The sequence below is a fragment of the Salmo trutta genome, unplaced genomic scaffold, assembly GCF_901001165.1.
Source record: "Salmo trutta unplaced genomic scaffold, fSalTru1.1, whole genome shotgun sequence".
Taxonomy (NCBI): Eukaryota; Metazoa; Chordata; class Actinopteri; order Salmoniformes; family Salmonidae; genus Salmo; species Salmo trutta.
The window spans coordinates 817,832-835,924 of record NW_021822189.1 but is presented as its reverse complement, the minus strand read 5'-3'; positions in this window follow the sequence as shown (position 1 = coordinate 835,924).

The following is an 18,093-nucleotide window of genomic DNA, read 5'->3' as shown; positions in this document are numbered from 1 at the left end:
ATTTTTACTATTTTCTATATTGTAGAAACTATGAAATAACACATATGGAATCATGTAGTAACCAAAAAAAAGTGTTAAACATATCAAAATCTATTTTATATTTGAGATTCTTCAAAGTAACCACCCTTTGTCTTGATGATAGCTTTGCACATTCTTGGCATTCTCTCAACCAGCTTTACCTGGAATGCTTTTCTAACCGTCTTGAATTAGTTCCTACATATGCTGAGCACTTGTTGGCTGATTTTCCTTCACTCTGCGGTCCAACTCATCCAAAACCATCTCAATTGGGTTGAGGTTGGGTGATTGTGGAGGCAAGGTCATCTGATGCAGCACTCCATCAATCAGCCTGGAGGTGTGTTGGGTCATTGTCCTGTTGAAAAACAAATGATAGTCCCACTAAGCGCAAACCAGATGGGATGGCGTATTGCTGCAGAATGCTGTGGTAGTCATGCTGGTTAAGTATATCTTGAATTCTAAATAAATCACCCATGGTGTCACCAGCAAAGCTCCCCCACACCACCTCTTCCATGCTTCACAGTGGGAACCACACATACAAAGACCTTCCATTCACCTACTTTGCATCTCACAACGACACAGCGGTTGGAACCAAAAATCTCAAATTTGGATTCATCAGACCAAAAGACAGATTTCCACTGGTCTAATGTCCATTGCTCGTGTTTCTTGGCCCAAGCAAGTCTTTTATTTTTATTGGTGTCCTTCAGTAGTGGTTTATTTCCAGCAATTCGACCATGAAGGCCTGATTCACGCAGTCTCCTCTGAACAGTTGGTGCTGAGATGTGTCTGTTACGTAAACTCTGTGAAGCATTTATTTGGGCTGCAATATCTGAGGCTGGTACTCTAATTAACTTATCCTCTGCAGGAGAGGTAACTCTGGGTCTTCATTTCCTGTGGCAGTCCTCATGAGAGCCAGTTTCATCATAGCATTTGATGGCTGCACTTGAAGTTCTTGAAATGTTCCTGATTGACTGACCTTAATTTCTTAAAGTAATAATGGACTGTTGTTTCTCTTTGGTTATTTGAGCTGTTCTTGCCATAATATGGGACTTGGTCTTTTGCCAAAAATCTTCTGTATACCAACCCTACCTTTTCACAATGCAACTGATTGGCTCAAACACATTAGGAAGGAATGAAATTCCACAAATTAACCTGTTAATTGAAATGCATTCCATGTGACTACCTGATGAAGCTGGTTGAGAGAATGCCAAGAGTGTGCAAAGCTGTCAGAGGCAAAGGGTGGCTACTTTGAAGAATCTCAAATATAAAATATATTTTGATTTAACACTTTTTTGGTTACTACATGATCATAGTCCAGACTCGTTATAGTTGTAAACACCATGCAGTTGCACCAGTGGAATTTAAACCAAACATTTTTTTTGCAGTTCTTCTGTTTCCCCACATTTATTGATTGATTAATTTCCCATCATGAAAATGTATTCCCATTGCCCAATCAAATACCTTAATCGATACCACAAAAAAAGACTAATACAGCTTTTTAATTCAATCTGGCAACCCTCATAAAATCAGACATAGAACCAGTATCCCAAAGTATTAAGTCTAAACAAGCTTAGAAAACAGCACTAATAAAAAACAAACAAATGTATGGCTACTATAATAATTATCTCAGTGACAACCTGGTTGATTAACAATATTTGGTTGTTATCACGTTGGTTTGTTTATAAATGTGGGACACAAGGCAGTTTTAGAACACCATTGCCCATCATTCATTGCTCTACTAACTTTCAAAAGGTTGTTCCGAAGTCTGAACAACAAAAATGTATTTTCCTATGAATGAAGTTGCACAAAAATGTGTGTCACGGGTGTCGTAGGGTAAAGACCAAGACGCAGCAGAAAAATGTACACTCATCATCTTTATTACGGACAAAGAAGGAAAACCCAAAACAATCACGTATACGAAAACACAACGACGAATAACAGGCCGGTAAGGCACAAAGCTATACACAGCACAATCTCCCACAAACTAACAGGTGAAAACAGGCGACCTAAGTATGACTCAATCAGCAACAACGATGTACAGCTGTTCCTGATTGAGAGCCACACCAGGCCAACACAGAAATACAACACTAGACCAGCCCCCTAGAAATACAATACAAGAACATACCCAACAACCCGGAACACCTAAATCAAACACCCCATCTTACATAAATACATATCTAATAATCTCCGAACCACTTAAATCAAATACCCTTTCTACAAAGATACACCACTAAACCCAGAAACACTCTACACAAAATAACCCTCTATATAAACACATAACCAAAAACATGTACAACAAATACCCTCTGCCACGTCCTGACCGAACTAGAATAACAAATAGGCCATTTACTGGTCAGGACGTGACAATGTGTTTATTTTCCTACGAATTAAGCATCACAAAAATACATTTTGGACAAATTTCCACCAATTGAGTGTGAGATTGTTATTATTGTTATTTCTAAAAAAGATAACGTTAAAAAATATTCCACTTCTCTCTGTCTCTCTGTTTTCCTCTCTCTAGGGTTGATTGGAGGTTTTGTCACGCCTGCTTTGACAGACTGGCCAGAGCTCAGGTCCCAATAGTTTGGCAATTATCCTCTAACACACACACACACACACACACACACACACACACACACACACACAGCCTGCATGTCAATGCATCAGAGGCAGGAGATGGAGATAGGCTGTCTGTATTTCTCCACTCTCTCAATCTCTCTCTCATTAGTGTGTGTGTAAGGGGTTTGGTTGGGAATAACTGTAGAGGTGTGGAACTCTGGAGACCCGTGTAGCTCAGTTGGTAGCGCATGGGGCTGGCAGAGCATGGGGCTGGTAGGGCATGGGGCTGGCAGCGCATGGGGCTGGCAGCGCATGGGGCTGGCAGCGCATGGGGCTGGCAGGGCATGGGGCTGGCAGGGCATGGGGCTGGTAGAGCATGGGGCTGGTAGAGCATGGGGCTGGTAGAGCATGGGGCTGGTAGGGCATGGGGCTGGTAGGGCATGGGGCTGGTAGAGCATGGGGCTGGCAGCGCATGGGGCTGGCAGCGCATGGGGCTGGCAGCGCATGGGGCTGGTAGAGCATGGGCCAGGGTTGTGAGTTACATTCCCATTGGGGACTAGTATGAACACGTATGACTCACTACTGTCAGTTGCTCTGGAGAAGAGTGTCTGCTAAACTACTAATTATTCCGTCTGGCATACCAGGCTGGTCACAAGAAAAGCACAGTTGATTTTGGACATTTGAACAAGTCCTGAAGATGTCGATTTACAGAATGCATTCGTAGGTGCTCACCACCCTAAAAGAACAATGGCACTGGGCTTGAACTCAGAGAGCACTGCTTAGATCACACTTTTCTACCAAGCAGGTTGATAATACTTAATGGAAGCAACACATTACTTTTAGTTTCAAGCCTTCCCCAAACCATAGCTCTAACTTTAACCATTCTGAATTAATACCGAAACTTAACCCTTTGAGTTGTTTCTGTTTTAACCCTGTAACCACATGCAATGAATGGGCAAAGAATCGCTTTTCATCCAATTGCGGCAAATTCCAAAGTGAAAGTATGAGATCAGGTTGAATATACCATCCATCTTAAGCCTTCCAGAGATATATACACACACACACACACACACACAAGTAATTGCAAAAATGGAGCAACAGAAATTACAGCTTGATCACAAGGAAAGGGAACAGGAACATGAGCATGCCATTCGATTAAGAAAGATCGAAGCACTCCAATTCCAGTCAGGCCATCCTCAACCAAGTTTGATCTTAGTCAGAACAGCCAGCTTGTACTGCCTTTCAATGAAAAAGAGCTGGATGTATATTTTACTCCGTTTGAGCAGATTGCCACATCAATAAAGTGGCCGCGAGATGTTTGGTCAATGCTCCTCCAAAGTGTTCTTGTGAGAAAGGATGCCGCTTTATCTCTTGACCAGTCTTGACTCTCTCTACATGGTGAGGATCAAAAGGACCCATCAGCAAATGTTTGACGATAGCCAGACCCCCCTCCCCCTTTCTCCCACAGGAGAGGACAGGGGGGAGTTTGGCCTGTTTTATGACATAAAAACTTTGCAGAAACTCTCCCTTTGGCTCTGTAGAAATGGAAGGCTTAAAATCCTGTGCTACACAGAGAGACTTTGCAGCCAAAACTCCAACATCCAAAAGTGGATAATGAAGCAATATTTCTAGTATAAAGAATATGGGAAATGGTCGGTTGGGATATAAAGAACAATCCTGTCAAAGTGTTTATTATTTTGTGATATCATTAATGATGGTATAACTAAATAACTGTATCTCTGAGGGTGTACAGTACACATTCTAGTTGTCTGGTTCACATCTAAATGTTGTACAAATATGATTCAGTATGACAATATATTTTTAAAGATAGAAATGTGATTTTAGCCTTCTAAATGAGATAATGGCTTTTCATATCATGTTTTACATTTTTATTTCACCTTTATTTAACCAGGTAGGCTAGTTGAGAACAAGTTCTCATTTACAACTGCGACCTGGCCAAGATAAAGCAAAGTAGTTTGACACATACAACAACACAGAGTTACACATGGAATAAACAAACATACAGTCAATAATACAGTAGAAAAAGTATATATACATTGTGTGCAAATGAGGTAGGATAAGGGAGGTAAGGCAATAAATAGGCCATGGTGGCAAAGTAATTACAATATAGCAATTAAACACGAATGGTAGATGTGCAAAAGATGAATGTGCAAGTAGAGATACTGGGGTGCAAAGGAGCAAGATAAATAAATAAATAAATACAGTATGGGGATGAGGCAGCAGAGAACTGGAAGGAAAGGCAGCCAAAGGAAGAATTGGCTTTGGGGGTGACCAGTGAGATTTACCTGCTGGAGCGCATGCTATGGGTAGGTGCTGCTATGGTGACCAGTGACCAGTGAGCTGAGATAAGGCGGGGCTTTACCTAGCAGAGACTTGTAGATGACCTGGAGCCAGTGGGTTTGGCGACGAGTATGAAGCGAGGGCCAGCCAACGAGAGCGTACAGGTCGCAGTGGTGGGTAGTATATCAGGCTTTGGTGACAAAATGGATGGCACTGTGATAGACTGCATCCAATTTGTTGAGTAGAGTGTTAAAGGCTATTTTGTAAATGACATCGCCGAAGTGAGAGATCGGTAGGATGGTCAGTTTCACGAGGGTATGTTTGGCAGCATGAGTGAAGGATGCTTTGATGTGAAATAGGAAGCCGATTCTAGATTTCATTTTAGATAGGAGATGCTTAATGTGATTCAGGAAGGAGAGTTTACAGTCTAATCAGACACCTAGGTATTTGTAGTGGTCCACATATTCTAAGTCCGAACCATCCAGAGTAGTGATGCTGGACGGGCGGCAGGTGCGGGCAACGATCGGTTGAATAGCATGCATTTAGTTTTACTTGCATTTAAGAGCAGTTGGAGGCCACGGAAGGAGAGTTGTATGGCATTGATAAACCTGGGCCCAGTCAGTAACCACGCCTACGTGAGCACAGACATTGTGTCAGTGTGTTGAAATGCCCCTAAGACCAGAGTGCTTAAAAGGACTCGCTAACGAAATGTAAGACATAAGACCAAAACATGCCGGGTTGCTACCGACATGTAAAGTGGTCTTAGCTGTACCTTGAAAAACTAACCATTGAGATCAGATAACATGAGGCCGTGGACCACACATTGAAATGGTATCTTCGTAAACCAGACCAACACATGCACCGTCTGCAGCTGTGCATGTAAAGTAGTCTAGAACCTTCGACCAAAGACGAGAGGGAAGAACACGTCCCTCTAAACAGTGTGTGGTACATCTGAAGGGTCTATTCCAACGAACACTCCAGAACAAAAGAAGCCTACAAATAAGGACATTGTGGTCTGATGGACAACTGGAGACTTACAACGAACCACTTCCCATAGATGCATCGAGTGGTTTCAACAGAGAGACGACAGAGAAAGACATCTATGCATAAATATATATTGCATTTCTTTTCCAAATGAGCGGTCATTCATGTGCAAAGTATTTATATTCCTGTGATCGTAGCTTATATGTACGATAAATTGACTCTCTTTGTCTCCCCTCTCCTTACATACCACTTCCATTGTGTAACAAAACGGTTATGCTTTTATTTTGTCAACCTGTTATCATGTAATCAATAACCTATGCTGTGTGTTTACGTATTCTGTGTGATGATTTAGTTAGGTAGTATAGAAATAATGAAGCCAATTTGTGCATCGCTGATTCATCACTGAGGTTAAGGTTCGTGCAGATATCCAAGGAGTATGCAACGGTCAGAATGAGACTGATGAGGTAATAATTAATAATTGACTGTTATTGATGAGGTAATAATTATTGACGTAAGAGATATTCAGATAATCTTAAGAGTTTAAGTCAGGAGATAGTAACTCGGTAACAACTGTTCCCGTGGTGCCCCAAATTCTTAATGAGTTAATTGTTACATGATTAATTTAATTGAGTAATAATTAAACGTAGTAGTAGTGGCTTCTTCCTTGCTGAGCGGCCTTTCAGGTTATGTCGAGATAGGACTTGTTTTACTGTGGATATAGATATTTTTGTACCTGTTTTCTCCAGCATCTTCACAAGGTCCTTTGCTGTTGTTCTGGGATTGATTTGCACTTTTCGCACCAAAGTACGTTCATCTCTAGGAGACAGAATGCATCTCCTTCCTGAGTGGGTCCCATGGTGTTTATACTTGCGTACTATTGTTTGTACAGATGAACGTGGTACCTTCAGGCGTTTGGAAATTGCTCCCAAGGATGAACCAGACACGTGGAGTTTTTCTCTGAGGTCTTGGCTGATTTCTTTTGATTTTCCCATGATGTCAAGCAAAGAGGCACTGAGATTGAAGGTAGGCCTTGAAATACCTCCAATTGACACAAATTATGTCAATTAGCCTATCAGAAGCTTCTATAGCCATGACATCATTTTCTGGAATGTTCCAAGCTGTTTAAAGGCACAGTCAATTTAGTTTATGTAAACTTCTGACCCACTGGAATTGTGATACAGTGAATCATAAGTGAAATAATCTGTCTGTAAACAATTATTGGAAAAATTACTTGTGTCATGCACAAGAAGATGTCCTAACCGACTTGCCAAAACTATAGTTTGTTAACAAGAAATTTGTGGAGTGGTTGAAAAATGAGTTTTAATGACTCCAACCTAAGTGTATGTAAACTTCATGTAGACTTCAACTGCACGTGTGTGTATCAAATCAAATCAAATGTATTTATAGAGCCCTTCTTACATCAGCTGATATCTCAAAGTGCTGTACAGATACCCAGCCTAAAACCCCAAACAGCAAGCAATGCCGCTGTAAAAGCATGGTGGCTAGGAAAAACTCCCTAGAAAGGCCAGATCCTAGAAAGAAACCTAGAGAGGAACCAAGCTATGAGGGGTTGCCAGTCCTCTTCTGGCTGTGCCAGGTGGAGATTATAATAGAACATTGCCCTGATGTTAAAATGTTCATAGATGATCAGCAGCGTCAAATAATAATAATCACAGTAGTTGTCGAGGGTGCAACAGGTCAGCACCTCAGGAGTAAATGTCAGTTGGCTTTTCATAGCCGATCATTCAGAGTATCTCTACCTCTCCTACTGTCTCTAGAGAGTTGAAAACAGCAGGTCTGGGACAGGTAGCACGTCCGGTGAACAGGTCAGGGTTCCATAGCTGCAGGCAGAACAGTTGAAACTGGAGCAGCAGCACGGCCAGGTGGACTGGGGACAGCAAGGAGTCATCAGGTCAGGTAGTCCTGAGGCACGGTCCCAGGGCTCAGGTCCTCTGAGAGAGAGAGAAAGAAAGAACTAGAGAGCGCATACTTAAATTCACACAGGACACCGGATAAGACAGGAGAAATACTCCAGATATAACAGACTGACCCTAGCCCTGACACATAAACTACTGCAGCATAAATACTGGAGGCTGAGACAGGAGGGGTCGGGAGACACTGTGGCCCCGACCGACGATACCCCCGGACAGGGCCAAACAGGCAGGATATAACCCCACCCACTTTGCCAAAGCACAGCCCCCACACCACTAGAGGGATATCTTCAACCAACAACTTATCATCCTGAGACAAGGCCGAGTATAGCCCACAAAGATCTGCGCCACGGCACAACCCAAGGGGGGGCGCCAACCCAGACAGGAAGATCACGTCAGTGACTCAACCCACTCAAGTGACGCACCCCTCCTAGGGACGGGAACTGAAGAGCACCAGTAAGCCAGTGACTCAGCCCCTGTAATAGGGTTAGAAGCAGAGAATCCTAGTGGAGAGAGGGGAACCGGCCAGGCAGAGACAGCAAGGGCGGTTCGTTGCTCCAGTGCCTTTCCTTTCACCTTCACACTCCTGGGCCAGACTACACTCGATCATAGGACCTACTGAAGAGATGAGTCTTCAGTAAAGACTTAAAGGTTGAGACCAAGTCTGCATCTCTCACATGGGTAGGCAGACCATTCCACAAAAATGGAGCTCAATAGGAGAAAGCCCTGCCTCCAGCTGTTTGCTTAGAAATTCTAGGGACAGTTAGGAGGCCTGTGTCTTGTGACCATAGCGTACATGTAGGTATGTACGGCAGGACCAAATCGAAAAGATAGGTAGGAGCAAGCCCATGTAATGCTTTGTAGGTTAGCAGTTAAACCTTGAAATCAGCCCTTGCCTTAACAGGAAGCCAGTGTAGAGAGGCTAGCACTGGAGTAATATGATACATTTTTTGGTTCTAGTCAAGATTCTAGCAGCCGTGTTTAGCACTAACTGAAGCTTATTTGGTGCTTTATCTGGGTAGAGTTTGTGTGCTAGTGTATACATGTCTGTACCTGTGTGTGTGTGTGTGTGTGTGTGTGTGTGTGTGTGTGTGTGTGTGTGTGTGTTTCTGTCTGTGTCTGTGTGTGCTCTCTTCACAGTCCAAGTTGTTCCATAAGGTGAATTTGTATCTGTTTTCTAAATCTGATTCTACTGATGTGGAATAGAGTTCCACAAAGTCATGGCTCTATATACTACTGTGCGCCTCCCATAGTCTGTTCTGGACTTTGAGAATGTGAAGAGACATCTTGTGGGGTATGCATGGGTGTCCAAGCTGTGTGCTGGTAGTTTAAACAGACAGCTTGATGCATTCAGCCTGTCAACACTTCTTACAAAAACAAGTAGTGATGACGTCAATCTCTCCTCCACTTTGAGCCATGAGAGATTGACATGCATATCATTAATGTTAGCTCTCTGCGTACATTTAAGGACCAGCCGTGCTGCCCTGTTCTGAGACAATTGTAATTTTCCCAAATTCCTCTTTGTGGCACCTGACCACGACTGAACAGTAGTCCAGGTGCGACAAAAGAAGGTCTTGTAGGACCTGCCTTGTTGATAGCGTTAAGGCAGAGCAGTGCTTTATTATGGACAGACTTCTCACCATCTTAGCTACCTTTGTATCAAAATGTTTTGACCATGACAGTTTACAATCCAGGGTTTCTCCAAGCAGTTTAGTCACCTCAACTTGCTCAATTTCCACATTATTCATTACAATATTTAGTTGAGGTTTAGTGTTTCGTGAATGATTTGTCCCAAATACAATGCTTTTAGTTTTTGAAATATTTAGGACTAACTTATTCATTGCTACCCATTCTGAAACTAACTGCATGTCTTTAAGTGTTGCTGTCCTTTCAGTCACTGCAGTAGCTGATGTGTATAGTGTTGAGTCATTCACATACATTCACATTTATTCAAAGCCAGTGGCATGTCATTAGTAAAGACTGAAAAAAGTAAGGGGCTTAGACAGCTGCCCTGGGGAATTCCTGATTCTACCTGGATTATGTTGGAGAGGCTTCCATTAACTTCTTGGGGCTATGTGGGACGTTAGGGTGCGCCACGGGTGGCACGCTATCAACAGCAGGTGCATTTCAAGAGCGGCAAATTTGAAACCAAATAAATGTCAAAATTCAAATTTCTCAAACATACAACTAACTTACAGCCTTTGAAAGATAAACATCTCCTTAATCTAACCACGTTGTCCGATTTCAAAAAGGTTTTACGGGGAAAGCATAAAGTTAGGTTATGTTAGGAGAGTACATTGATAATAGCTGTGTGTAATGCATTGTCGATTCAAAGACAGGCGTCACCAAAACCATAAAATCAGCTAAAATTATGCACTAACCTTTTACAATCTCCATCAGATGACACTCCTAGGACATTATGTTAGACAATGCATGCATTTTTAGTTCTATCAAGTTCATATTTATATCTAAAAACAGCGTTTTACTATGGCGTTGATGTTCAGGAAATCGTTTCCCTCCAATACCGGCAGTCAAGTCATGACAACAAAATAATTAATTAATATTAGAAAACATTGGTAAAATATTATATTGTCATTCAAAGAATTATAGATGTACATCTCTTGAACGCAATCGACTTGCCAGATTTAAAATTAACCTTACTGGGAAATCACACTTTGCAATAATCTGAGCATTGCGTCCAGAAAAATACGCATTGCGATACAGACTAACCGCCATGTTGGAGAGATCTAAAATCGAAAATACTATGTAAATAATCCATTACCTTTGATTCTCTTCATCAGATGTCACTTCCAAAGAATCCCAGGTCCATAACGAATGTAGTTTTGTTCAAAAAAGCTCATCATTTATGTCCAAAAACCTCCGTGTTGTTAGCACATGATCTAAGCCAGCCGGACTTCACTTCACATCACGAACGGAAAAAATATATTTACGTTCGTTCAAACATGTCAAACGTTGTATCGCATAAATCATTAGGGCCTTTTTTAACCAGAACATGAATAAAATTCAAGGCGGACCATTGGGTTCTCTTTTAAAACGTTTCGGAATGAGAGTACCCACCATCAACTCGCGCGCAAGGTGTCTAATGGGCCATCACAGTTCCAAGGCTCTTATTCGGTCAGATCTCACTGTAGAAGACTCAAAACACTTTGTAAAGGCTGGGGACATCTTGTGGAAGCAATAGGAAGTGCCAAAACATTCCTCACCCCCTTTGTTTTTCAATGGTATAGGCTTAAAGTCAATTCAACACATCAGGTATCCACTTCCTGTCAGAATCTGTCTCAGGGTTTTGCCTGCCAAATGAGTTCTGTTATACTCAGACACCATTCAAACAGTTTTTGAAACTTTAGGGTGTTTTCTATCCATATATAATAAGTATATGCATATTGTAGTTACTGGGTAGGATTAGTAACCAGATTAAATCGGGTACATTTTTTTATCCAGCTGTGAAAATACTGCCCCCTATACCCTAACAGGTTAAAGAACACCATCTGTGTTCTGTTAGACAGGTAACTTTTTATCCACAATATAACAGGTGTAAAGCCATAACACATATGTTTTTCCAGCAGCAGACAATGATAAATAATGTCAAAAGCCGCACTGAAGTCTAACAAACCAGGCCTCACAATCTTTTTATAGTCAATTTCTCTTAGCCAATCATCAGTCATTTGTGTAAGTGCTGTGCTTGTTGAATGTCCTACCCTGTAAGCGTGCTGAAAGTTGGTTGTCAATTTGTTGGTCAAACAATGTTTTACAAAAGTTAAGGGTTGGTAACATGCTGATTGCTCCACTATTGCACCACTCCACAGACGTTCTAAAGATGAATGACTAACTGTAATGGCTCTGGATCAGAGTCTGCTAAATGACTCACTACTGTAGTGGCTCTGGATCAGAGAGTCTGCTAAATGACTCACTACTGTAGTGGCTCTGGATCAGAGAGTCTGCTAAATGACTCACTACTGTAGTGGCTCTGGATCAGAGAGTCTGCTAAATGACTCACTACTGTAATGGCTCTGGATAAGAGAGTCTGCTAAATGACTCACTACTGTAGTGGCTCTGGATCAGAGTCTGCTAAATGACTAAAATGTCAATGTGTTTAACCTCTCTAGGGTATGTGGGACGAAATCGTCCCACCTACTCAACAGCCAGTGGAATCCCGTGGCGCGTTATTCAAATACCTTAGAAATGCTATTACTTCAATTTCTCAAACATATGACTATTTTATACCATTTTAAAGACAAGACTCTCATTAATCTAACCACCCTGTCCGATTTCAAAAAGGCTTTACAACGAAAGCAAAACATTAGATTATGTCAGCAGAGTACCCAGCCATAAATAATCAGACACCCATTTTTCAAGCTAGCACATAATGTCACATAAACCCAAACCACAGCTAAATGCAGCACTAACCTTTGATGATCTTCATCAGATGACACTTCTAGGACATTATGTTATACAATACATGCATGTTTTGTTCAATCAAGTTCATATTTATATAAAAAAACAGCTTTTTACATTAGCATGTGACGTTCAGAACTAGCATACCCACCGCAAACTTCCGGTGAATTTACTAAATTACTCACGATAAACGTTCACAAAAAACATAACAATTATTTTAAGAATTATAGATACAGAACTCCTTTATGCAATCGCTATGTCCGATTTTAAATAGCTTTTCGGCAAAAGCACATTTTGCAATATTCTGAGTAGATAGCCATCACGGGCTAGCTAATTTGACACCCACCAAGTTTGGCTCTCACCAAACTCCGATTTACTATGAGAAAAATGTGATTACCTTTGCTGTTCTTCGTCAGAATGCACTCCCAGGACTTTTACTTCAATAACAAATGTTGGTTTGGTTCCAAATAATCCATAGTTATGTTCAAATATCCTCTTTTTTGTTCGTGCGTTCAAGACACTATCCGAAGGGTGACGCGCCCGACGGGTTTCGTGACAAAACATTTCTAAATATTCCATTACCGTACTTTGAAGCATGTCAACCGCTGTTTAAAATCAGCGATAATATTCCGACCGGGAAACCCTGTTTACGTTCAAAGACAGAGAAAATAAAAACATGGTGTCGCCTCGTGCATGCGCCTCAGTCTCATTGTTCTCTGATCGACCATTATCCAAATGCGCTACTGTTTTTCAGCCAGGGCCTGCAAAGACATCATTCACCGGTTTGCCGCCTTCTGAGAGCCTATGGGAGCCGTAGGAAGTGTCACGTTACAGCAGAGATCCTCAGTTTTCAATAAAGAGAGTGTAGATGCCCAAGAAATGGTCAGAGAGGGCGCTTCCTGTAAGGAATCTTCTCAGGTTTTTGCCTGCCATATGAGTTCTGTTATACTCACAGACACCATTCAAACAGTTTTAGAAACGTTAGGGTGTTTTCTATCCAAAGCCAATAATTATATGCATATTCTAGTTTCTGGGCAGTAGTAATAACCAGATTAAATCGGGTACGTTTTTTATCCGGCCGTGCAAATACTGCCCCCTACCATAGAGAGGATAACCATTGTGTAGCCATGGCCCACTATTTTGACTGAGCGTTTTGCAGTTTTGGAGATTAGTTTTTGTCCGGCCAGAGTTATAGAAGCATACTTGAGCCATTCTTACAGTGTTCTCCCTGTACACCAAGTCAGAACCGTAGGATAAAGGGGGCATATAAGCAGTCAATGAAAGCTCTTACAATAATCGATGATTACATTTCTCTAAAACAGGTTATAAGCTACATGTGCACCACCAAGTCAGAACAGTAGGCAAAATTTAAGAGGGCTAAATAGACCAAATTATTAGTGTGAGGCACATGGGCTACTAACAGCTTACTACACAACATACACCTAATATTACTTTCTTAGCTACAGTATACACATCTCCCTGGCATATTACATCATTTATGCAGAAGCATACAATACATTTTTGGACTCACTTCAACAGGAAGGTGGGCAAATTTTGTCATCAAAACACCTGGGAAATCTGAAAAAAACTAGGTGGAATCATGACAACATCATTGATCTTCAGGTCGTAGCTCTAGAAAGATGTCGGGTTTACAATTCATGGTGGGTGTCTTTTTAGGTTAGGGTTAGGGTTAGGGTCTTTTTAGGTTAGGGTTAGGGTCTTTTTAGGTTAGGGTTAGGGTCTTTTTAGGTTAGGGTTAGGGTTTTTTTAGGTTAGGGTTAGGGTTAGGGTCTTTTGGTTCCAGTTGTTGCTGGTCAACTTTCAGTGGACACCCCCATGAGGGTTTTTCAGAACCTCTCCTAAAACCCCACCTGTTTCATTTTGGTTGTTGGTAAATTACCCTTTATTAGTTCCCCCTTCTGTTTGATCTGGGGGACATAACTTATTTTGGATCAAGTTTGCTGGAATATTCAAATTTATTTTGGACCAAGTTTGGTTCTGTCTATTTGCTATGTAGGGTTATTTTGGGACTGTGTGTGTCGAGGCAGACCTTGCCTGGAGCTAAAGTCATTGAACAGTTAATTCAAGCTTCTCTCCATGCTAAAGCTGCTCTGCAGCGTTTGACCACGTATGAAATTACTAACTTTCATCCACACACACACACAGACAAAGGATGTAAATGTGGTTAAAATACATGTTCATGCAGAAAGCATATGGGTTAAGTATGTCTCAGAAGTGCAAATGTGCTTCAACTCAGGATCCAGCAGTGTGTATGTGTTCTCCCAGTTGTGCTGTGACAGCGTTCTCAGAGTGTTATCACAGCGTTTTATCACAGCGCCACAAACCGGCCTCCAGGACTCGACTGGGGCACCGCCCTGAGCTCTCAGACTGGGAGTGTGTGTGTGTGTGTGTGTGTGTAATTACCAATCAATTGCTATAGCCTCAAATATAATAGCTATCCATTTCCTATAGTTAGTGTATTAGCACAGATAGACATTTAGCATTGGTGCAGAATAATATAGTCTTTCATTTAGCTAACTGCGAGGATTACCTTAAATATCCTATTATCACGACACCATTACCTTAAACTAGAGGTCTTCAAGGTTTCAACAGATCTGAAATTCAGAGATCTGAAGCGGGTCTGGGTCCTAAATTCTGACTTTTGTCTCAGATCTGGGTCAGGTCTAATATAATTGCCACGAGTCTCAGGTATGACTGGACCCAATTGGACCTGTCCTCTCTTAATTTAGTGTTTGTGTGATGAGAACTGCACGAGCTTGTCTGTCAGCCAATTGCAACTCAATAAAACATATAGCTTATGTCCAGCTGGACTTGGTTCCGGCTCTTCACCCCCACATGATGAGCGAGAAAGAGTGAGGCTACTGTTGATTGGGAAGAAAGATGTAGTTATTTTTCATTGAAGTGAAAGAGGAGAAAGAGTATTGGGAAAAGATCCCAACAAGGGGATTGTCCTCTCTGGGTGGACAAAGATAAGAAGAACGTTGGCATGGCCAAATGGACAGTGTGCAAATCGCTATTCAGGTTTGATGCAATTTCTACCTTTAATTTATGTATACTTTTTATGTTATCAATGATTTAGTCATTAGGCATATTTAATAATCCAGGGGTGGGGGCTTCTACTAAACCATATGGAATTGTTTTAAGGTCATACCAAGGATCATTTAGCTGTTTGATTTTACATTTTAAGTATAAAAATATATGTCATATGTCTCAGAGAAAGATCAGAAAACATTTGTTAATTATTATATTTTTATATGTTTTTAACCCCTTTATTTTTGTCACTAAACAGTCTCCATATATACTTCCATTAATTTGTTCAACTGGTACCAGGGGACCTTCAGACGAGTCTTGTGAGGCCTGTGGGTGTCCTACAGCAAAACAACCATCATGTACGTGTTCGTACCGACATGTAAGTGTTTGTAAGATTCATCTTTCCATAGATAGTTTGTAGGCCAAACCATTCGGACGCTACAGACAATTTTGTGAGAAGACCGAGCTTCGGGATGTCTCCTAGTCTGACAAACACCACTCTAGCTCTGTCACCTTTCACCTCAGATGGGATGTCTCCTGGTCTGACAAACACCACTCTAGCTCTGTCACCTTTCACCTCAGATGGGGAAGTGCGACATTGCCGGATCCAGTGGATTGAGAAGCATCCAATGCAAAATAAAAACAGATCTCTAGCTTGAACCAACAGATTTTTTATGGGGATTTTTAGATTATGCTAATTTTATTTCCACAGGGGCGCAGACATCAACTCTAGGGTGGCTAGATATCATTAGCCTATTTCTGTCAATTGTTGGGTTGGCCTATGTTGGGTAGGCCTAGGGTGGGCCAATCACTTTTAATGGTAATAACTGCAATATAGGCCTAGTCTGTTCAATGCTTTTTTTAAGGTTTCATTCTGTTGTGACATTTTCATTGGCTACTTTAAGTTCCAGCTGTAACTTTGTGTTTGAATCAATAAAATAGAATTACCAGTAGGACTACTATGCCACTCAAACTCAAACCATGAAAAGGAAAAACCAAAGAGGACAGGATGCAAAACTTAATTCAATGCAGCGGATATAAATCAAATCATATGTTATTGGTCACATACACATGGTTAGCAGATGTTATTGCGAGTGTAGCGAAATGCTTGGTATGGCTATAATAATCTGTTCATATTTTCCCTATAAACAATTACTTGACTTACTTTTGATATTACCCTAATAAAGTTAAACTTTTGGTGAATGTTATGTATGGTAGGGCTATTATTAGGCTTAGCTACTGCAGGCAGTGAGCCCAGCTAGATATTATTAGGTTTAGCTACTGCAGGCCTATGAAGGCAGTGAGCCCAGCTAGATATTATTAGGCTTAGCTACTGCAGGCAGTGAGCCCAGCTAGATATTATTAGGTTTAGCTACTGCAGGCCTATGAAGGCAGTGAGCATCAGACTCAGACAGCTGAACTGAGGAAGAATGTTTTAGTCCTACCAGAGTTACTCCTTTAATCTAATATTAATGTTCATCTTCATAAATAACATTCTGATTGAAAATGTATGAATTAGCATTCTGTACGCCTGTATCAGCAGTATCCTATCTGACAAGTATAAAGAAATCCATGTCGATGCCGGGGACATTGCACTGGTATATCTCTATCTTTCTCTAGGGCTAGGCCTAAGCTTGTCTCCCCCTAAGGTCGATGTATGCGGCCTGTGGCAATCTAATTATCATAATACAACAATCCCCATAAAAATATGTCAGTTTAAGCTAAATATCTAGTATTTTTTGTTACATTGGATGCATACGCCAATGTCACACTTCCGCATCTGTGATGAAAGGTGACAGAGAGAGCGGTGCTTGTCAGACCATGAGACACCCCAAAAATTGGTCTTCTCATGAAAACATCCTTAGCGGCCGACTGGTTTGGCCTACAAACGATTACCCCTCTATAGAAAGATGAGACTCTCGGGAGCATCTTGGTTGTTTTGCTCTAAGATGCCTCATAAGACTTGTCTGAATGTCCCCGGGTAAGAGTGAATACATTTTTTTAAAGTACAGTGATTCGGAAAATATCCAGATCCCTTTGATATTTCCACATTTTGTTATGTTACAGACTTACTCTAAAATTGATTTTCAAATACTCAATCTACACACAATAGCACTTAATGACCAGGCAAAAACAGTAAAATGAAAAAAAATGTTTGCTAATTTCTAAAAAGAAAAAACTGATATGACATTTACATAAGTACTCAGACCCTTTACTCAGTACTTTGTTGAAGCACATTTGGCAGCGATTACAGCCTCGAGTCTTCTTGGGTATGACACTACACCTGTATTTGGGGAGTTTCTCCCATTCTTCACTGCATATCCTCTCAAGCCCTGTCAGGTTGGATGGGGAGCATTGCTGCACAGCTCTTTCAGGTCTCTCCAGAGATGTTCAATCGGGTTCAAGTCTCTGGCTGGGCCATCCAAGGATACTCAGAGACTTGTCCTGAAGCCACTCCTGCGATGTCTTGGCTGTGTGCTTAGGGTCATTGTCCTGTTGGAATGTGAATCTTCGCCCCAGTCTGAGCTCCTGAGATCTCTGGAGCAGGTTTTCATCAAGGTTCTCTCTGTACTTTGCTCCATTCATCTTTGCCTCGATCCTGACTAGTCTCCCAGTCCCTGCCGCTGAAAAACATCCCTACATCATGATTCTGCCACCACCATGCTTCACCATAGGGATGGTATCAGGTTTCCTCCAGACATGGCACTTGGCATTCAGGCCAAAGAGTTCAATCCAGAGAATCTTGTTTCTCATGGTCTGAGAGTCTTTAGGTGCCTTTTAGCAAACTCCAAGTGCGCTGTCATGTCTTTTACTGAGGAGTGGCTTCCATCTGGCC